Source organism: Tenrec ecaudatus, chromosome 11 (assembly GCF_050624435.1).
Source record: "Tenrec ecaudatus isolate mTenEca1 chromosome 11, mTenEca1.hap1, whole genome shotgun sequence".
NCBI lineage: Eukaryota > Metazoa > Chordata > Mammalia > Afrosoricida > Tenrecidae > Tenrec > Tenrec ecaudatus.
The window spans coordinates 141151035-141175214 of record NC_134540.1 but is presented as its reverse complement, the minus strand read 5'-3'; the positions used below and the strand labels follow the sequence as shown (position 1 = coordinate 141175214).

At 38.3% G+C, this 24180-nt stretch overlaps 1 pseudogene; it reads left to right on the top strand.

Annotated features, from left to right (window-relative positions):
• Positions 1–13749: 13749 nt before the first annotated feature.
• Positions 13750–19824, top strand: LOC142461090 (DNA-directed RNA polymerase II subunit RPB4 pseudogene; annotated as a pseudogene).
• Positions 19825–24180: the final 4356 nt, after the last annotated feature.

Genomic DNA, 24180 nt, shown 5'->3' with positions numbered 1-24180 from the left:
ATAGATAGATAGATAGATATCATGAATATGTCTTATACTTATGTATCTTATATGGAGAGAGGAATGGGGATGGGGACAGATGTCACTAGTGAATTGGATTCTCTAAAGACCCAGCCTAACCCTTCTTATATTTCCTATTTCCATTTCTCTTTCTTCCCGTACCCGCTGAACATTATCTTAGGGTCAGTGTTGTACTTCTCTTAGGTAGTTGATCATATTAAACCTGAGGTGAGCTCGGTTAGTTTTTACCTGAAGGGTAGGAGCAAGAGTCTCTGGGGCTCCATCAATCCCTGTCTGAACAGTAATCCTTGTATTTTTTGAAATACCCTTTTCTTCCTATTTCTATCCCACACCATCCAGGACCTCCTCATGTGACCTTGTTGAGAGCATTTAGTAGTAGTCGCCTGCGTCCTTTAGTTATTTTGGTCTCAGCGTTGTGGAGAGCGATCCTTGTGTGGTCCAGGAGGATCATTCAGGAGGCTCATTATTTCGGCGTGCTTTCTTCTCGCCATCACTCTTTTTCCCTCTGCACAGGGACAGGCCAATAGCTACCCTTCGATGGCGGTCTCCAAGCTTTTCAGACCCATGTACTACTCACTAAATTAAGATGTAGAACATTGTCCTTGTGAGTTACATTACCCCAGAGGGATTTGCTGCTTCCATACGCATTAATCCATGCACAATAAAATTGTCAATGATGTCCATAGTTTTCCATTTCTCATGATGTTATCTATTGGTCCACTTCGAGAATTTGGGGGTTCTTTACTTTGAATCCTAATCATTCTAAGTGCTATAGTCTTGAGTTGTCATCAATAAGTGATTCAAGTCCTCTTTGTTTTCAGCAAGTAAATCTGTGGCATCTGTGCATTTCAGGTTGTTAATGAGTCTTCCTCCGATCCTGATGCCCATTTCTTTTTCATATAGTGCAATGGCTCAAATTACTGACAGCATACAGTTGAGACAACTATTTAAAAGTACACAGCTCGGCTGCACAATTTTCTGATTTTATCTATGGGTTCTTCTCACTTTTTTTGAGTGAATGTTTCTTGTTCTATGGGGAGCCTAATTATAAGTATAATTGTTCTTGTATTTCTAATCTTGATGGTGTTATCAATAATTTGTTGTAATCCACACAGTCAAATGTCACAATTTTTGGTATGCTTCAGTTAATATCCACATCTCTAAAAATATCTCTCATTCCACATGCTGTTCCAAATACTGCTTGAATTTCTCTCAGTTCCCTGTAGAAGCACTGGTATAACTGTTTTTGAGTTACTTTCCGTAAAAAAATCATTTGCATAAAATATTAATAATGTTTTATGGTTGCTTCATTCTCTTGGGTCATATTTACATGTAATGAGTACAAATATGGATTTTTCTCTAGTCAGTTTACTAGGTAAATCTCTTCCAATTTCTTAATATAGACTAGTTAATACTTCCTACACTGCATCAGTTTTTTAAAGTTATTTCAATTGCTATATTCTTTTTTCTTCATCACTAAGACCACTTTTTTACTGATGATCAGACTTCAGAGTAGTTGAGACTTCTTCCTTCAATGCTGTTGGTTCTTGGTCACGTGATACCTCTTGAAGCCATAAGACAATCACCAATTGGAATGGTGATGGTGTATTCCTTCCATCTTTTTTCTTACGCTTTCTGAATCATTCACTATTTTGCTCATAGAATTCTTCAGCATTGCAATTTATGGCTTAATTTTCATCAGCTCTTTGAAATTTAAATATGCTGAAAATGCTCTTCTCTTTTGTTTCTAATGACTGGTTTTTGGATATTTCATTATAATGCTTCACTTACGGTAGCTTTCTTGAGATGTTCTTTGAAATTTCCCCCCACTAACTCACACCATCATTTCTTCTAGTCTCGTCACTTTATGCTCAGGAGAAACTTTAAGAGTTTCTCCTTGCACTCACTTTAGTCTTTTCTATCTTTTTATAGACCTTTTGCTTTTTTATTTATAATGTTTGTCATATCACTCAACACCTTGCTAATCTCAATTATTAGTGTTCAACTTGACAAATCCATTCTTGAGATGATCACTAAATTCAGCTATGGCATATACTCAAAGTTGCATTTTGGTTCTTGTGGAGTTTTTCAATTTTCTTTAACTTCAGTCAAGACTTACATATAAATGATCTATTCCATAATCAGCTCCTGACCTCATTTTGGCAGATGGTAATTAAGTTTCTATAAGCTCACTTTTCACTAATGTATTGAATTTCATTCCTGTGCATTTCACTTGGTGAAGTCTATTTGTATAGTTACTGTTTATGCTGTTGGGGGGGGGGTACCACTTTCTCTATTTGTGAGGAAGAAGTCGTTGCTTTCAAAATTCTATCATGTGATCACCAGTTTTGTTTCTATCCCCATCACCACATTTTCCAACTATTTTTCCCTTTCATTTCTCACATTCACATCCCTATGTTCAGTAATTGTCAATCTAATTCGATTTAACGTTTGATCAGTTTCAAAATAAAGAAATTGTTAGAATTCAGTTTCTTCATTGCTAACCTTAATGTTGGTACATAAAACTAAATTATAATTTTATTAGCTAGTTTTCCTTGCAAGTATGAATTATCCAGCAGAGAACTTCAAGATACATCTTAGAGCTGCTCTTTGTGATGATAACTGTAACACCATTTGTCTTGAATTTGTAATTCCTGACAAAGAAAGTTATATGTTTGTCCAGCCTAAACATCTAATGTTGGTCGACTTCAGCTCAATCACCTAGGATATCAATCTTTATATTTTCCCTTTCATTTTGACAACTTCCAGTTTTCCTAATTTCATACCCATTTCAATTATTAATAGATATTTACAGCTGTTTCTTCTCATTTTGTGTTCTGTCTCATCAGCAAATGAAGGTCTCAAAAGTGGGCCACCTTTGCATCATTGAGGGAGATTCTTCCCTAGTTTCATTTTTGGTGCCTTCTAACCCATTGAATTCATCTTTGACTGTCATATCAGACACTGTCCTGTTACTATCAGTCATGGTCCCAGGGGATAATTTTCAGAAGTGGGAGATATTTTCTTTATGTTTAGTCTGTCCTTGGTCTGGAATTAGTGCTGAAGCCTGTTCTCAATGGGTGAGCTTACTGATGTGTGAAATGCCAGTAGCAAAACTGCCAGCATTGCTGCAACAAGAAAGCCACCACAGCGCAACACACTGACAAGGGAGCGGGACAAGGGAGTCAGGTAGTCACTCTTTACTATTCTCATAAATGTATCATATCAGTCAATACACAAAGTGTAGGTGTAATTATCTCTTAAATCAAATTGTACCTTGCTTTAATGATTATAAGGTATGAAATGTATGTGAAGTTTATAATAAACATAACCATCAACTAAAGATATATGTTTTGTTTTCATTTCTAACAAAATGTATTAATTTTACATAATGCAACCATGATCATATTATATGCCTTGAGAATGCATATAACTAGAAGAAACAAACAGCTGTTATTCTGGAAAATAATTTGATGAGACTTGAAAATTTGGAGTGAAGCATGTCATTTCTTATCCAAAGATACCTTTATTACATTCTCGATATCATCTTAATTTGATCCAATTAAGTATACACCTGTAACTATATTTCCTTGTGTGGTACCTAATTAATATTCTCTATTATACTTCTCTGGGTTCTAAATCCATTTCAATGGCTACACAGAACTCACAGACAAAATTCCTGATTAAAGGGTTCATCAAGGAGTTACAAGTTGTAATGCCAGTGAGAATACACAAGATTGAATTGTTTATCAATATATGCTTCATGGTCCTTTCAGTTCTGCTAATTACACCCAAAAGGATATGCCACTCAACTGTAAGATTCAACTTGAAAGCATTCAACTCAAGTTCAATAGGTGAGCAAACTCAACTCCCTGAATTAAGTGCACAGAGGCACTCCACTCCAGTAAACATAAGCCGATAGTCATCCAGCTCCAGTTTCGTGGGTGAGCAAACCTAAATTTCCCAATTAGGGGGACAGAGGTACCCAGCTCTGAAATCCAGGCTCTTACACAAAAGCATCTAGTTTTATTTCTCAATAGATTGGGAAGCCAATCACTCTGGGTCATGCTTTCGATCCTGTTCATTTGGTAGCCCATGGCATTTCCACATTTTTTTCACCAGCTTCATAATCCAAATGCACCTACCCTTCTTTAGTCTTCCTTATTCAATGTCCAACTTGACATGAATGCTTGGAGATTGAAAAGACCATGTCTTCGGTCAGGTAAACCTTAGTCCTCAAAAAAAATGGCAGTGCCATAGAGTCAGTTCTGGCCCCGGGAGTTTCTAAGCAGTACATCTTTACAAGAATAGAAAGTCTCACTGTTTTCCCCTGAAGCAGTTGGTGGCTTTGAACTACTTATCATACTCTACAGTTTCCTGAGCATCAAGGTACACTCTGCCATCGAGGCTCCTATGGCAAACCATATCATAGTCTGATTCAAATTGCCCAGTATCCATCCATTTCAATTTAATAATATCTAGGATATTGACATAATGTATGCCCCATTTCAGTTTTGACAACTTGCAAATTTTTTGAGATCCATGTTTTGTACATTTACATTTCAAGTCTCAATTTTTAGATGATATGTGTAGTTGCTTCTTCTTCTTGATTCATAATCCATCTACAAATGAAGATCCTGAAAGGTTTACTCCTTTCATGTTCCTAAGATCAACTATACTTTGAAGAGGCAGTTATGCTTTGAGCATCTTCCAACTTCAGCAACTCATTTTTGGCACTGTAGCTGATATTGTTCTGCTTTGATCCATAAACTTTTCACTCACTAGGTTTGAAATAAATAGACCTATCCGCCATGCCGTCTTCCTGATCGATCTTTGTCTAGGAAGCATCTATGAAACCTGAAAGCACAAATGATTTTGCTTGTATTTGAAATATCAGTAGCATATCTCCCAGTGAATAATATGTCTGATGATAATAATTACTGAGTTTGATGACTTTCCATATACTAATCCCTTTTTGAGCTGTATTCTCAGAAAAGAGTCAAATTTATTAATATGGATAGAATAGAGCTCTTGTGACATCCATGTGCTGGTACAGCATGTCTTATGATTAGAGAAAGCATGTGCCAATAGTTATTTATAATTGGAATATGAAATATACAGATTATGAATGAAATCATGGAAATATCCAAAATGAAATGCAGTCATCGAAGATTTGTATACTAGGCATAGGTGAGCCAAAATGGATTAGCAATGGCCATTTGAATTGAAGAATAATAGAATGTTACTGTGTTGGGAATTATAATTAAATTTTCAACAGCATAAGTGAGAACTACATACATAGACCTCAACCAAAGGGTATACAGGAATCAAATTAATTGCATTTGTGGAATGAAATGATGGAATAATTCAATATCATCAATCAGAACAAGACTAAACTAACTACAGAACTTGTTCTTAGGCAAGTTGAAGTTGAAGCTGAAGAAAATGAAAACAAGTCCACAAAAGCGAACATACAACCGGGAATATATCCCACCTGAATAATGGAGCCATTTCAAGAATAAATTATATGCACTGAGTACTAATGACTGAAGATTAGACAAATGTGATATAGCATCACAGACACTATATGTAATGAAATAAAAAGGTAGTTACAAAAGAGGAAATACATTAAAAAGTAAATCTCACATAAGACTCTGAAAATAGCTCTTGAGTGTAGAATGGATGAAAGAATGATGATGTAAAAGAGAACAGATTTCAAAGGGTAGCTCAAGAAAACAAAGGAAAATACATTAAGAATTTTGGAGCTAGAAAGCCAAAGGGGAAGAAAATACTGCAGATTTCTCAAATAGAATAAAATGAAGAAAAAATTTAAGACTTAACTTGCATGGTCAAAATAATGAATGATGCAGAAAGACTCAGAGGAAGGAAATAATAAACATAGTCATTGTACCAAAAATTGGTGGATGCTACACCATTTCAGGAGAGAGCATAAGACCAAGCTCCAGTGGTCCTGAGGCAAAAAGGACAAGATACACTAAAGGAATTGATGAATATTAAAGGGAAATTCCTACTCTATTTGTTATGTTCAATATGAGTCTAATCAATTTGATGGCAAGATTTATGAGCTCTTTTACCCAATACTTTATTGAGGGTATTCCTGTAAATTCTCACATAACTCTGTGATAAAGATTCTATTATCATTGTCACTTTTAAAATAATAAATTTTCAAGGAAAATTTCAAGGAAAAGAGATTAAGTAATTGTTTCAAACCATACACATAATAAGTACGTAACTGGAATATGACATGCCAGTAGTCACCTCCAGAGGCTATGCTCTTACACCTCACACTGCATAATAGGCTTAATAAGTGTCCAGTTTCATTATAATTGTCTAAGGTCAGGCTTTGTGCTAAATTCTAATTCAATTAAAAATCATTGAAAATGCTGATATTCTAGTAAGACAAAGTAAAAATATGAAAATTATCAAGTTTCATAACCTGTTTTAATTCTTTTTTTTAAACATTTTATTAGGGGCTCATACAACTCTTATCACAATCCATATTACATCAATTGTGTAAAGCACATCTGTTCATTCTTTGCCCTCATCATTTTCAAAGCATTTGCTCTCCACTTAAGCCCTTTGCATCAGGTCCTCTTTTTCCACTCCCTCCCCGCTCCTCCCTCCCTCATGAGCCCATGATAATTTAGAAATTATTATTTTGTCATATCTTGCCCTGTCCAACAACTCCCTTCACCCACTTTTCTGTTGTTCATCCCCCAGGGAGGAGGTCACTCATAGATCCTTGTAATCGATTCCCTCTTTCCAACCCCCTTCCCTCTACCCTCCCAGTATTGCCACTCACACCCCTGGTCCTGAAGGTATCATACGCCCTGGATTCCCCGTGCCTCCAGGTCCTATCTGCACCAGTGTACATCCTCTTCTCTATCCAGACTTTCAAGGTAGAATTCGGATCATAATAGCTGGGGGGTGGGAGGACGTATTTAGGAACTGGAGGAAAGCTGTATTCTTCCTCCGTGCTACATCGCACCCTGACTGACTCGTCTCCTCCCCTAGACCCCTCTGCGAGGGGATCTCTAGTGGCCGACACATGGGTTTTGGGTCTCCATTCTGCACTTACTCCTTCATTCATTCTGGTAAGATTTTTTTTCGGATGATGCCTTATACCTGATCCCTTCGACACCTTGTGATCGCACAGGCTGGTGTGCTTCTTCCATGTGGGCTTTGTTGCTTCTGAGCTAGATGGCCACTTGTTTACCTTCAAGCCTTTAAGACCCCAGATGCTATCTCTTTTGATAGCCAGGCACCATCAGCTTTCTTCATCACATTTGCTTGTTCACCTGCTTTGTCTTCAGTGTTTGTGTCGGGTCGGTGAGCATCATTGAGTGTCAATTTAATAGAAGAAAGTATTCTTGCATTGAGGGAGTACTTGAGTAGAGGCCCAAGGTCCTTCAACCAACTTAATACTAAACCTATAAATATAGGCACAAAGATCTATTTCCCCAACCTCATATATATTTGCTTATGTACATGTCTTTGTTTAGACCTCTGTAAATGCCCTTTGCCTCCCAGCTCTTTCCTTTATTTCCCTTGACTTCCTGTCCCAGTATCATGCTCTGTCTCCACCTGGATTTCAGCTATATCTCTTAGTTACATTATCCTTGATCACGCTACCATGCCTTCCACACCCACCTCACCACCAATTTGGATCACTTGTTGTTCCCTTGTCCCTGGGCTTGTTAACACCATTCCCTTTTCTCCCACCTGCCCCTATTCCAAGCCCACCCCCCAAAAAAAACTTTTAGTCCCGTTGCTTTTCCTCCAGATAGTTCTTGACATGTATATTTGATATGAGCAGAAAACCTACTTTTCCCCAAAGACTCATCATCCAAAATTTATTTATATTCAAATCTAAGTAATTGTTTTATGTCCCAATATCAAACTAATTCCCTAGCATGAAACATTCTGTTTGTTTTGTTTTCAAAAAATAGATGTTTATTTTTATTGAAAGGAGGAAAGGTGTTAATTGGTTTCAATTATGTCCATTTAGACAAAGTAAAATTAATCACAATCTTAGGTGATAAAAGGAAATTGTTATTGCAAGGCTTTTTAAAACTTCACAGTGCTATATAACCTCCCCCAAATCAACTGCCATTTTATAACTTTGTCAGAAAACATTTTAGTAAAAGAGTACTAAAGACTCAATTTATTTTTCAGTTAGAAATTGCAATAGATTGAACTTATCTACTCATATTAAATTTGTAAGAGTAACATTCAAAAGATAAAACTAGTTCCATTACTAGTTTAAGCTTTATCACTAGGTATTTTCATAGGCATGCCAATAAAGGTGTATATTAATTTTTTTTACTTCCAAGGATTATGTCATAAATTTCTAATGCTAATTTTAGTTTAATAAGAGTTCTAGAGGCTACTAAAAGCAAAACTGTGATATTTATCAGTCTACACTCTGATATAGTGATATGTAGCAATTTTAGCAAATGGGTGTCATTAGTAATACAGAAGGAAATAAAAGAGTCAAATATGTTTTGTTATATTCCAAAAAGTCAAATGTCATGTAATATTTTTAATGTGAATAAAACAAATAAAATTGCAATTATAAGTTCACATTTACTACAAATTATTCAATCCAGTACACAATGATAATATTACTAGAAGAAATGGTGAATAATTTAGATTACTTGGTGGTATTCCCTGGGAAGCCATCTGGTCTTGCACTTTTCTTGATTGGCACTTATTTAAGACCTGCTCTATTTCTCCTTCTTTTTTTTTTTTATGGGTCCAGTGAGGATTTCTACATCAGTCTCCATTAATTTGGATAGAAGGTATATTTACTCATTTCATTTAGGTTTTCAAACTTTTAGAGTCTTTCATAGTAATTTGTTGTTATCATTATTATTGTATTTCATTTGATTTTGTCACTCTTTTCATTTCTAACTAGATGTTTGCATCTTTTCTTTCTCTTCTTTGTTAAGTTTGCCAGTGGTTGGTCTTCGCAGACTCTTTCAGAATATAGAATATAAGAGCATTCTCCTAAATTCATTTAATGAAAATAACAAAACTGATATCCAAACCAGACAAAGCTACCATAAGGCTGGAGAATTACAGATCAATATCCTTCATGAACAAAACAAAAATTTGCAACAAATTCTGGGCCAATAGAACACAACACTATATCAAATATATAGTAATAACAATAATACACTATGATTGACTACCAGGTACATAAGGATGGTTCAGCATTAGAAAAGCAGGCAATGTAATCTTACACATAAACAAAACAAAATGGGAGCATCACACGACCATATCAACTGATGTGGAAAAGGCAATTGATATTGCTGATTAAAAAACTCTCAACAAAAATAGAGATCGAAGGGAAATTGTGGAATATAATGAAATTCATATGTGAAAAATCAAAGGCCAATATCATGCTTAGCAGGGAATTTCTGAAAGGATTTTTCCTGTGAGTGGGAACCAGATTGCATGCTCCCTATCAACACACTGATTCAGCCTTGTGCTGAATGTCTTACAACCATTAGATAGCAAAATGGTATTAAAGGAATCCAAATTTTCAAATGGGCAAAGAAGAGGTGACACCCACTATTTTTAGGTGTATGATTACATATATATACCCCAAAGGCTCATCAAAAATATGAGTCTTTTTGCATGACTTTGAACCAAAAATAACATAATTTATCAAAAGAGTAAAAGAGCCAGCTCCTCACCAATCACACAGCAGACAAGGGACCAATGTCTAAAATTTCTAGAATGCTGCAAAACATCAATAATGAAAACAAACAATCCAATTTAAAGTGGAAAAAGTATATGGATACATAGTTCACCAAAAATGATATTCAAATGTATAGTGTCCATATAGAAAAAAAATGCTAACAATCACTAGCCATCTGGGAGATGTAGATCAAAACTATGGAACATCCCCTTACACTGACAATGACAGACCTTTTTTTTTTTTTTTTTTTTTTTAAAGAGAGAAAACAACTGCTGAAGACCGTGTGGAAAGATGGAGAGTTTAATACTGTGGCAGTCGGATTGTATGGCGACTGCATGGTATCTGTTTGGAGGTAGGGGTGGGGTCCAACCTATCAATAAGTTGGTAGCATAATGATGCTTCCTTAACAGTGTGGCATTTTAAAAATTTTTATAAATCATTTTATTGGGGGCTCGTACAACTCTTATCACAATCCATCCATTGTGTCAAGCACATTTGTACTTCTGTTGCCATTATCATTTTCAAAGCCATTTCTTTCTACTTGAGCTTTTGGTATCAACTCCTACTTGTTTATCTTTCTTTGCCTCCCTCTCTTGGAGTTGTGCAATTTGTATAATAGAGATAGGAAGACCTTTCTATTTTGCCCTTAACTTTTGTTGTTTGTATCTGTGTCTTTCTCCTGAACTGGTCCCATGGGGGCGCTCAACACTGTGTTCCTTCCATGTTCAGTGCCTTTCTATATTGTCACAGACCTTTAATCCACAAAGCTGTGCACCTTCTTGCCTATGATCTTGCTGCTTCTGTTTTGCCTTTCTGCTTCATCAGCCAGCAATTACAGAAGTCTGAAAAGAGGGCTTCGGATAACTTCTGACTTACGTACTGGAGTTGAACTGGGCTAGGGTGCCTACTGGGTAAAAAATTACTTTGTATGAAATTATTAAACTTGAGTGGCACTGTTTTGGTTCCTCTAAAAACCATAAGCCTAACACAACTCAGTACTGAGAGAGTAGGATTCTAGAGAAAGAAATCATAAAACTAGAGGGTGGAATCATGTTTGACCTCTGCTATGTAAGAACCCAGGGGAGTTGTATTTTCCTTCTCCTTTGGGTAGCCAGAGAAGGCCAGACTCCACCTTCATGGGGTTTTCTTAGTTTGTGTCTGCAGAAATAAGGAAACATTGGGCTTTTTAAAAGCAAGAGAACGTGGGAATGGAAAGTGAAAATTTTCATTCACAAATGGTTTAAAATGCAGCATAATTTTTGAGTCATCCAGGGTAACGGAATGGTGTTTCGACAAAATGGCTGATAGAAGGCTAGACCTGTTGGCTACATTCTGCCATGGGTCCAAGGCATATTCATATATATGTATATTCATATATATGTATATTATATATGAATATATGTACATATATATGAATCAGATAGTCTTCATTAACTTTGCATTTGAGTACTTTGAAAAGAATGTTGTTTAGGATAAAGCTGTACAAGGAATTGATTTCCCCTACCTTTTATTATTGATATAACGTATGATAGAACAAATATTTGACATTATGATTAGAGAAATCTTGTAAGCCAAGTCACCCTGAGAATTTATTAAATTTCAAAAGAGTAAATAGGAATCGCTTGAGGGGAGTGAATGCTTGCTTGAAGTCAAGCCAAAATGGAGGGCTTAGAAAAGGTAAGCCCCATCTATTGCCTTGAGTTTCAGGACATTTACAATCGAAAATTCATGCAACTAGAACTGTTAATGATTTTTAAAATTTAAGTGATGATAGCTGTTTAAATTATGAGCAAGAAATTTGCTGGTGAAATATGCATCTAGACCTTCCAAGTTTGTGCCAGTCAAAGAACCTACCACATCTCCCTCCTACAGACAGCTGGATTGACTGCTAGGTGACCACCTGCACAGCAATGGAGAGATGATTAAGCTTGGCCCATGAACTGCTGACCTGGTCCACAAGGACTAGCAAGAAGAGAGCAGAATGATCTGCCCACAAGGGGAGAGAATTACAGACCATGATAGGTAGGTTTGTTGTGTCAACATGGCCAAAGAAAACATGTGAGCTTAGTTGAAGGGAAGAGAGATAAATGGCTTGGCTAGCCTTGCCTCTCTTGTTTCTTTGATCATCAGACCAGTGTGTGGCTGCCTTGCTTGTTCTGTGCCTCCATTTTCAAGCTACACTACCTGTGGGACACGTAACAAGAGGACTGTGTCGCTGTAACTTGAGGTTCCATCAAGGCCTGCTTCTCCAATGGTACTGGAAGGTACATCTCTTGAGCTGGGGACTGTCAGACCCTGTCATCTAGCTGACTGTTGGTATTTGCTGCCTGTGCCAGGATAGCCTAAATTGCTCCACAGAGGACTACCCATGCAGCCCTCAAGACTTGAAGGACTGCTGGTGTACTGTCTCACACAAGTGAGCTGCACTGAACCATTTGAACTTCTTTATAATTAATTAATTAACTTTTTATTTCTTATGTCATCTATCTATCTATACCTAATTGTTAGTATCCTGGTTTTTGTTTCTCTAGAGAACCCTAATACACAGACCGATATCTCCTATGAACATAGACGCAGAAATCTTCAAAAAAGCTTGGCCAATTGAATCCAATAATCTACCAAAAATACTATATCATGACCAAATGGAATACATACCAAGGATTCAGGAATAATTCAATATTTGAAAAACCATTAATATAATCCACCACATCAACAAGAAAAAGAACCATATGATCATATCAATTGATACAGAAAAATATGGGCTAACATCCAACACCCATTCTTAATAAAGACTCTCAAGAAGATAGGATTAGAAGTGAAAATACTCAATACAATATAAGCCATATACAAAAAACCAACAGCCAATATTACACTCAATGGAGGAAAGCTGGAGATATTTCCACTGAATAAGGACACCCAACAAGGGAGCCTCTTAATCCCAATTAAATTTACATTGTGTTAGAAGTCATAGCCAATGCCATAAGATAACGCAAATTATCAAGAGTGTGTGTTTGGGTAAAGAAGAAGTGAAACTTTGGCTATTTGCAGACCAGTTGATTTTATATATCAAGAATCTCTAGGTGTCCAAAATAGGATTAATGGAAACAATAGAGGAATTTAGTAGTGTAGCAGAATACAAGATAAATAAGCAAAAATCAATTGGATTCATATATATCACTGAGGAAAATACAGAACAAGATATCAAGGATTCTGTCCCATTCACAATAGCCACACAAAAGCTAAAATACTTAGGAATGTGCCTAACCATAAAACCAAAAGAGCTCTATGAGGAAAATTACAGACCATTATTACAAAAGACCAAAAGGTATCTCAAAAATTGGAAGCACATTCCATGTTCCTGGATCAGAAGACCCAATATATTGGAAACTTAAATACTACCTAAAACAATCTACAAATTTAATGCAATCCCAATTCAAATTACACTATTATTCTTCAAAGAAATGGGAAAACTGATTAGCCACTTCATATGGAAAGGGAAGCAGCTCAGGATAGGCAAAGAACTCCCCAAGAAGAACAAAGCAGACGGTCTTGTACTACCTGACCTCAAAACCTACTACACAGTCACAGTTCTCAAAGCAGCCTGGTACTGGTATTATGATAGATAGTCGGACCAATAAATCCAGGCAGAAACCCAGGAATAAAAGTATCTGCATACAGATTATTGATATTTGACAAATGTCCAAAATCATCAAATGTGAAGCAAATGTCCTCTTCAATAAATGGTATTAGAGAAGCTGGGAATCCACATGCAGAAGATTGAAAAAACCCATATCTCAGTCCATACACAAAATCAAAATCAAGGGGGATCAAAGACCTCGATGTGAAACCCAACGATGTCAGGATCAGCGATGATAAAATTGGGACAAAGCTAGGAGCCCTAGTGCAGGGAATAGAGAGATAACAAACAAAGCACTCCATGGAAAATAAAATAGCTGAATGGGCCTATTAAAAATAAAACACTTGCGGTGACTTCCAGGAAGATGGCGCTAAGGTAAGGTCACTCTATGGGAACTTCTTTGAGTGAAATTTAGATCTGCGGTGATGAGAACAGCTCACGAGAGTGGAGCGTGGGTCTTGGAACAGCAGCTTCTGGGGGATCTTTTGTGGTCTCCCCACGAAAAGCTTGCTGTGCTCTGTAGGACACATACTCCCCTCCATTTCCTGCACCAGAGACCCGTGTGCCTGGTGACCAAGCACAGGGCCTTTGCCTTGATTTCTCCCTCTCTCACCTAAAACCTACAACCTATGATAATCTGCACCCACTGCACAACCCCCTCTCTGTAACCCACTCACATCGCCTTCCATCCCCTGCCTCCCCCACAACACACATGCTGTTGTTCCCTATTTATTCTCTCTCACCCTGGTGACTAGAGTGGAGCATCTCTTGCCCTAATCCTTATCCCTCCCACCCAAGCCCCATATGCCATGCCTCCCTGGTTGACCTGCATCCTGGTGCAGGCCGCCTTGGTGATCCACAGTGTACCACCCTCCATTCTCCCCCCTTTCCAATTTATTCTTACCCATGTGACTAGTGCATTGCGCCACCTTGTGCTACGCCCCTGCCCCAGTGACATACATGCCACTGTCCCCTGTTCAGACTCACCCAAGTGACCACATGCCACACTGCCTTGTGTTCCTACCCCCACCCCCAGCAACATACATGCCATGATGCCCTGTTTATTCTCACACAGGTGACCAGAGTACATTGTTCTTGCCCTAATCTCTCTCCCTAGCACCTAAGACTCACACAGAGTGTTCATCTGTGCCCCCTGTACACCTCTCAGTAACCTGAGTAACATACCCACCTCCTTGGTCACCTGCCCAGGCCCCTGGTATTCCCTCCCCCTTCCCCACCCACCAGTGACACACACATGGTTCCTCTCATATTTTTGCCCAGAAAACCAGACCATAGCAGTCCTTTGCCATACCCTCCTTCCACCTGAAACCCACACATTGTGTTTACCTTTACCCCTTGTACCCATCCCTCAGTGACCCATGTGCCATGCCCCCATCCCCACCCAGTGACCTGGAAGCAGCACTCCCATGGGGTCCCCAGATGCAGAAAGACTGCCCCTCGAGGGCATCACAAGGATGTGTGCTTGGACTTCATGAGGCCCTGGACACTGGAGACCACTGCAGCCCACAAATATCAATCCAGATTGGGATAATTCCCTTGCCAAGGTCCTCCATATACCTCTAATTGCAAGGGAACAGCTAGGTCCTCCAGAAAGATAGCCCCAGAAATCTGTTGAGTGAGCCAGAGGCATAGACAGGTACAGAGACAGAGCTCGAGCTCACTGCAGATCTGCCTCCAGGTTGTAGATAGATTTATTCTTTTTATCTACTGAGAAAGAAAATGCAGGGTGCCTTTCCCCACCAAAGGATTTAGAACTCAGTAGACGGAGTTACTCAGCGAACTTCCCCTGTTCCTGGTTATGATGCCCTGCCTTCCTAGGATGCCCACTACAAGTGTTTTCTACCTTAGACCATATGTAAGGAACCTAGGGTCCTGAGTGTGTAGTAACCTACCATAAAGGGGCCATCTGCTATCAACATTAATAACTGAAGGACTGAAAAAAAAGTACATAAAGTGCAGGGTTGACAAGGGACTCTGGTAGATATACTGTACCCATGAGTTTCTGAGCCAGGTGCTCATGCTCCCTCCCTCCCCCTCCACCCAGCAAAATGCTGAGTCTGAAGCATGTCCCCATGCCACCAGTGCTTGTGTGTACTCCCTACCCTTCCCTGGCAAAAAGCCCAAATATGCCTTGTAACAGCCCTGCTTCCCCACAATTCTGGTTACCCATGTGCACTCCATCTCTCTCCACCTGGTGACTCATCCAAGCCTGGAAGGAGGCCCAGGATACACTGTCCCTTTAGGAAACCACAAAGAATTTTGTATGGCCTAATGGAGGTGGCAGGCACTAGACAATGCTTTAGTCAGCAGATCTTAAAATCTATTGGGACAATTGCTTTGTCATGCTCCTACATATCTCCCCAATAGGAAGGATGCAGCTTGAAGAGACCCAGACAACTGTGAGTCAATAGATGCAACTTGAAACCATGGTGTAGCTGGCTCCAGGTATTTCTTAGCCATATTCTCATTAGCCTCTTCAATATGCAACGTAGGAGCTGTTTCCTGTGCTCAATTCACTACACACAAAGTACCTCTTTCAGCTGTAACAAAATACCATGCAGATTACCACCCACAACAGCAGTCACTATAAGAAAATCAGAGAAACTAATCACAATGTCTGAAGAGAAAGAAATATTCAGAATACTGCTTAGAGTCAGACAGGACATGAGAGAATCAATACAGAATAAGGATAAAAAAGTAGAGAGGATAGGGTGTACATATAGAAGGAAAATACAAGAGTTAAGGGTTGATGCACCTGAATCAAAGAAAAATGGTAATAGACCTCACCAATAGGTTGGAAGAAGCAGATAACTGTATCAGCTAACTCAAAGACATCCAAGCAGAAATCAACAAAGGTGAAAAATAATGAAACAAGATAATTAAAGAAGCTGAAGAAAACCTGAGAACAATGAACAATGTTATGAAGAGAAAAAATATGCAACTGATAGAGATACCAGAGCAAGATATAATAAAGAAATCAACAGCCAAAATAGCAAGGGAATTCCTGGAAGAAAACTTTCTCAATTTAATTGTGATAGTTATATAATCTGTTGTCAATTTGAGAGGATTAAGAGTGAAGGGGTGAAGTCTAGCTTGTCAATCTAGTCATATAGCCAATGAGGCCTCTGTGTGGTCATGGCCTTGTCTTGAGGTGTCTGGGAACTCCTGTATTTTTCCCTAGAGCCAGGAGACACTCTCTGTGAGACATTTTTGATGAAAAACCACATGAGATAAATCTGATGCAGCCAGAGCCATATAGATGCCATATAGAGACCCCTGCCAGTTCTCAGATGCTTACAACACCACTGGATTCACAGGATTTCCCACCTTACACTCAGCACCATTGCCTGTGTTTCGTGAGTCTGAAGAGAACTTTATAGAATTGTATCAGACATATAGGCTAATATCAGACTTATGGACTTGATCTGGACTAGACTGGTATGTTTTCTCAATGATCAATTGCTCTTGTATATAAATCTCTTTCTTTTACACATATGTGTATCTTTGGATTTGTTTCTGTACTCTACCCAGACTAATACAATATCCATCTTTCACATGTGTATAAGTCAATGGAAGATACCAATGAGAAAGTACTGCTGCTACCATTGTTAAATTATCCTCAGCAAAATTTTACTATCAGGTGATATTGTTATATAATTTGCACATTCTTTGGGTCACCTTTCTTTAGATACAAATATGAATATTTTACAGTGACTTACCTACCAAGAGGACAGCAACATGCAAGCCACCACAGTACCACAGATTGACAGAAAAGTGGCAGAATGAGGAATATGTTGAACCCAAACAAAGTGCTTTCTTTGTATTTTAGAGGTATTGAGAGATATATTTTCTCAAAAATCCAGAGGATGACCTTTTTAATTGTGAGGTAGGCTAGATACAATCTAACTGATCCTTCATTTTAGTAGGAATATTTCAACATGAACCCAAATGACTGGACCCTTAGAAATTTAACTAAGGTAGAATCCATCTGAATTTTGTATGGGCTTATTTCTCACTCTGTAACATGCACATGTTATACTAATACATCAAAATTCATCAACATTTCTTCCATACTATATCCAAACAATATAATGTCATCAATATAATGTACCACTGTGTTATTTGTGGAAGAGAAAGGCAATTAATATCCTTGTGGATAATTGTAAGATTCTTGGGATAATATGGTAAATCTATGAACGTGACCTTGCTGTATGGTAGTTTTTTGTTTATTTGTTTGTTCAGTATTTAGCTAGTAGTCTTAGAACTATCAGAGAATAAAGGGAGAAAAAAGGATCTAAAGTGTCAATACTTTTTTTAAACTATCTCCTTCGATGGGATATAATTCTATACATAAAACATCCCCCAAATTCAGAAATTCTAATCATTAAACCCACTCCCATAGCTTTGTTCCTGACTCATCGTGACCCTAGTGGACAGAGATAAATCTCTCCTCAGGGCTTTCAAGAGGGATAATTTTTATGGAAGCAAGCAGCCCCATTTTTCTTCCCTGAAATGCCTGTTGTATTTATCTAATGACCTTGCAGTTGGCAGCTTAGTACTTAACCTAATGCACCTCTGTGAGTCATTTCTTTAATTATTAGAAAAATACAGATCAAAACAACAATTAGCAATAAAATTGCTGGATAAATTCAGGAAAGTGGAAAGGTACAAGATAAACTTTTAAAAATCATATGGACTCCTTTATGTTAACAATGAGGACTCAGAAAATAATATGATTTATAATAGCCATTCAAAGGATGAAATCATTAAGAAATAATCTAACCAGAGAGACATAAGGCTGTAGAAAGAAAACTATAAAACACTACACTATACTGTACAGAACACTATAAAACACCAACTTTTTATTGACAAGAAACTAAAATTGGCATACACAAACAGAATAATATACCAGGATCAGAGATAGGAAGACTTAACCCTGTGTAAATGTCAAAACTACTTAAAGTGATTTACAGATAACATGTAATCTGGATTCAGATTCCAACGTCAGTTTTACAGAGACAGGAAAATACCTCATTTCTCTGGAAAGGAAAGAGACTCAAAGTAAGCAAAACACTACTAAAGAAGGAGAGCAAAGTAGAAGGCCTCTCACTTCTTGATCACAAAAGCTACTGCACACTAGAGTAACAAAATAGCCTGATAGTGTTACAACAATAGATAGATCACAGATCAAAATTGAGAATCCAGATAAATCCAAATACATTTGAGCATCTGATCTTTGGCTAAAGTTTCAAATACATTAAATTGGAAAGAAAAAGTTCATTTAGTAAATGGTAATTTCAAAACTATTTATCTATATTCAGAAGAATGACACGGAATCCACATTTCACATCATGTACAAAACAAACCCATGTTGGTAAAATATAAAACCTAGAAATCATCAATGAAAAAATAGAGATACACTTGCAGGTCATAGTACATAGCATAAGTATAGTGATGTATAGATAACCACACAAACAATAGAAGACCAATACATGAGAACCCCTATAAAAACTGATCAAATATTCTCACCACAGTATGGGGATAAAATATTGGCAATTTATCAGACAAGGGAATGTTTTCTAACATTCATAGAAAATGTAACCACCTCAGCAAGAAGAAGAAGAATCCAATTTTAAAATGTCTAAAGGCATAATCAGAGACATCCTCAAGTAAGTCATTCAGGCAACCAAAAAACATATAAAGAAATGGTCAATATCAGTAGACATTTGGGAAATTCATTTTAAAACTAGTAGAAATCACCTCACACAAGCAGTATAGAAAAATTTTTTAAAAAGAAAATAAACTGAGGAGCTCGGAGCCGCGATGGCTACGGGCGGCAGCGGCCGACTCGCGGGCTGGCGATGTGGAGGAAGACGCCTCGCAGTTGATCTTTCCCAAAGAGTTTGAAACAGCGGAGACGCTTCTCAATTCGGAAGTCCATATGCTTCTAGAGCATCGAAAGCAGCAAAATGAGAGTGCAGAAGACGAGCAGGAGCTCTCAGAAGTCTTCATGAAGACGTTAAACTACACAGCCCGCTTCAGTCGCTTCAAAAACAGAGAAACCATTGCTAGCGTCCGCAGCTTGTTGCTCCAGATAAAGCTTCATAAGTTTGAATTGGCGTGTTTGGCTCATCTTTGTCCAGAGACTGCTGAGGAGTCCAAGGCCCTGATACCAAGCTTGGAAGGGCGGTTTGAAGATGAAGAGCTACAACAGATTCTTGATGATATCCAGACAAAGCGTTGTTTTCAGTATTCATCTCCGAACATCCTAGGTGGAACCACAAGCCCAGGACCTGGGCTGACCACGGAAATTCTACTTCAGAAAACAATTGGACTTCCTTTGGGCAGAACACCACACCGTGGTGTCGGTTGCTATTTCAAACTTGATGTTGACCACAATCTTGACTCAGAAAGGTGAGGTGGGTGATTTGCATATAAACTCTGCTATTGACTACCTCAACCCAAGGTGTTTGGCTCCTTTATTGTTATTTCTTTCTTAACCTTCCTGGCAGTAATCCCGAGTGTGGCCCAGTTAACTGTCAGAAGGGGTAACCCGGAGCCACACTCGGGATTACACTGCAGAGAAGTCCCTTATCTGCTCCCCGGTCCAGCCGCGTCCTTGCTGTGATCGCAGAGGGATCTGACTGTTCCGTTCCATTCTCTGTGTGCAGTGTCGCTGCACTGGGGTGAAACTGGGCGGGAAATACAAAACTGTCCGTCTAAAAGAGACATACACACACACAACCAGTGATACAGTGTAACCTGTGAGGATTGCATTGTATCACAGCAAATCACCTCAGATTTGCCCCTAGATCAGTCTCCAGTGCCCTGCATGCCCTTTTACTGTCATTTGGAAAAATTTTTGCCTGGAATTTTTTTGTTCATTGCATCAAAAAAAGTGTCACTTTAGCACAAAAGGAGGTTTAGACCAGATAAATGACAGCGACAGTGACTTAAAACTACTTGCAGAGAATTGAGTGGTAGCGGTTCATGGGGAAATTCATCATCCAACAGTGACGCTGATCAGATAAGTGAAGACAGTGATGATTCCGCACCAGAGCTCAGCCATGTCTGCGGTACGGATCAGGCAGCTTCCCAAGATTCCCGTTTACTTAAGAATTTCTTTAAGAATTATAGGCCTGGGAGGGAGGGGGAGGGGAAAAAAAGGAAACCGAGCTGATTCCAGGAACCCAAGTGGAAAGCGAATTTTGAGAATGATGAGCGCAACGAATGTATAAGGGTGCTTTGCTCAATTGATGTATGTATGGATTGTGATAAGAGCTGTATGAGCCCCAATTAAAAGATTTAATAATAATAAAATAAATAAATATATAAATAAATAAAAAGAAAATAGACTGAAAAGAATACGTGCTGATGAGAATTCAGAACACTTAGACACTGTTTCACATGGAAAAGACTGGGACATTCATCCAATGCTGGCGGTGCTCTAAAACAGCACAACTGCTGTGGAAAATGGTCAGAAGCTTCCTCCAGGAGTTGATTATGGAAACACTTTGTGGTCTAGCAATCACTCTAGTTGTCATATATCCTAGAGACATGAGAGCTGCGATAAGAATATATGCATTGACATGTTCCTCATGTCCATGCTGTATTATTCACAAAAGTAATAAGAAAGAAATCATGTGGAAGCCCCTAAGTGGAAGAATGGAGAAACAATCTTTTATACAGGCACAACATCACTTTAAAGCTTAGTAATGGAATCTGAGAACACCCGAACCTAGAGAACATTACAAGATGTTAACTAAAAAACAAACACCCCCAAACAGAAACCTTTTTCACCCAAAGCTATGTAGTTGCATTTTTTTTTACAAGAAAACCTTATCACCTTCAAAGTACTCTCCGTTACACTTAATACACTTGTCAACTTTGCGATTTCAGTCTTGGAAACACTATTCAGACTAATCTGTTTGGACGCCTGAGAGCACCTCCATCATTGTAGAACCTTTACTACATTGTCAAACTGCTATCCTTTTATGTTCTTCTTCTGTCGTGGAAACAAAAAGAGGTCGCACAGAGGAAGGTAAGTTGAGTAAGGTGCATGAGGAAAAGAGGCATGCTGGTTTGTGCCCCAACTAGCACACCAACATGGCTGTTTGAACAGTGCATTGTCATGGTGGCAAAGCCAGTCCAGCATCTGGCAGAAATCAGGCCTTTTTCGACACACACTCTTAACACAATCTCTTCAGAACCTCGAACTAGAATGCTTGATTAACAGTCTGACCTGGTGGAACAAACTCCAAATATACTACGAGTCAACATTTTCATCCATTCAGGAAGTTGATGGACGTCCAGCGTGAGGTATGTAATTAATTGACATTTCTCCTTTTTTGATTGAGAAAATGAGGAGTGCACTTGAGTTTCTGCCATAGTGTTGGCCTTGTGAGCTGTGTTCATCAGCACAACAGTTTCTGCAACTTTTTTTTTTCAGAGCAGGAAACAAAATTTCACAGCTACATGTTGTTCTCTTAAATCGGCCATCACAAGAAAAGAGGTTAAAGTGAAACTGTTTTTACAAAAAAAAAAGTCACTGTGACCAGAGAGAACCTTCTCAAGTGATGCTACCAGGTGTACTAACTCAGAGTGAGTTGCTTGATGCTCGCCTAACAGGAAAAATGCGTGCTATGAAATCTTCCCTATGCCCAGCATCATTTCAGGTTTTTTGGTGGGTTAACCCCTTGTATGCTGAATCACATTGTTGTTAAATAGCTTCAAGTGGATTCAGACCCTTAGCCACCTTATATAAATGGAAGGAAACATGTTGAAGTCCTGCACCATCCTCACCATTATTATTCTTGGACTTGCTGTTGCAGCCACAGTGTCAATTCATCTTGTCAAGGGTCTTCCTCTACTGTCTTTCCATTGACCAAGCTAGATGTCCTTTTCCAGGCATGAATGTTGCTAACATGTCCAAAGCATAGATGAAGTCTCACCATCCTTGCTTCTAAGTACCATCCTGGCTGTCCTTCTTCCAGAGGAGATTTACATGTTCTTTTCATCGTCCTTGGTACTTTCAGTATGTTTCTCCAGTATCAGAGGTCAGCTACACTGGTTCTTTTTGGGTTGTCCTTATTTAATGCCCGACTTTAACATGCATAGGAGACCATTTGTTCTGGCTACAGCTTCTCTTAGATGTTCCATGACAGAGATTTCTTTCCTGGCTTCTTGAATGTTGATGGGGTCTTCTCCCTCTCACACATTATTTGTAATTTTGTATTTATGCTAATATGATCTTTTCCTTACTACCTTAGTGTAATTTGTGTTTCATTATCTTCTGTTGTGTTTCCCAGCTGTGTAGCTATTGAGTACATGAGGAGTGGATATATAATGATCATAACTGATACAAGGTGTTATAGGGAATGCAGGGGTGTGGGATGGGCAATAGGGTGAGAAAGGGGATTAAAGGAGAAAATAATGAATTGGGGAGGGGAGAATGGGAAGGGAGCCCTAGAACTGATCATGATAGCACAAACCACTTTAAAGAGGATTTAAATGGCATGGTGGAGGGTGTGCTGGATGATCTAAGATAGATAGAATGCCAACTGTACAATTGTGTGATATATAAATTGTGTGCCAATAAAAATGCTGAGGAAAAAGAAAATACCATGGCTTGTGTCAGGGCAGCCTCATAGTAACTTCCTTGCTTTTAAACACCTGAAGAGAACTTGTGTGGTAGATTTATCCATTGCAAAACACTTTTTGATCTCATGACTGTTGCTTCCAGGAGCAATGATTGTGGATCCAAGGAAGATGAAATTATCAACAACTTCAATCTTTCTTCTGCTTATCATGATGCTATTTATTGATCCAGTGGTAAGGATCTTTGTTTTATAGATTTTAAATTGTAATCCATATGGAAACCTGCAATCCTTAATCTTCATCAAGTGGTTCAAGTTCTCCTTACTTTCACCAAACAACATTGCATCAATTCAATTGCATATCACAGGTTGTTAATAACCTTCCTGTAATTCTGATGTCATGTTATTCTTCATATATTACAGCTTCTCTGATTCTTTGCTCAGAATATATCCTGAATGTGAATTGATCAAATATATAATGGAGATTCATTGATTATTATTGTTGATTGGAATACAAAACTTGGAAATATAGAGACAGGAAAAGTAATGAGAAAATATCACCTTGATGATAGAAATCAAGATGATTTCCAAGACCAACAACTTCTTCATTGCAAATATCTTTTTAAATAACCCAAATAGCAAGTGTACACATGTACTTCTCCAGAAGGAATGCACAGAAATAAGATTGACTACATCTGTGGTGTAAGACAATGGAGGAACTTAATATAAATAGCTAAAACTATGCTAGGGCCTGGCTGTGGTACAATCAATTTAATGAAATTAGTCAATCACAGAAAGATAAATATTACAGGAAACTACTACTTTAAAAAAATCAAGATATGTTTTTGTCCCTGGGGGGCAGGGGTGGGTGGGTGATTGCTTACTTAGGGTGGAAGTGGGATAGGAAAATTGGAAGTCATGTATTAGCAGGGCAGATGAGTGTTAACTTGGGTGAAGGAGAACTCAATGCAAAATAAGATAATAAAGCTTATTATCATCTATAAGGAGGAGTCGAGATGACATGCAGTTAGAATACTTACCCCCTGCTCCGGTTGTTAGATCAGAAAATTAAGACATAAGGAGGCCAATATTGAGAGACTAGGTGATAAAAATAGATCCAGTATACAAGGGTCTGGTTGAGTCTCCCCCTATGCTTTTTGTCCACAAAATCATTCAAG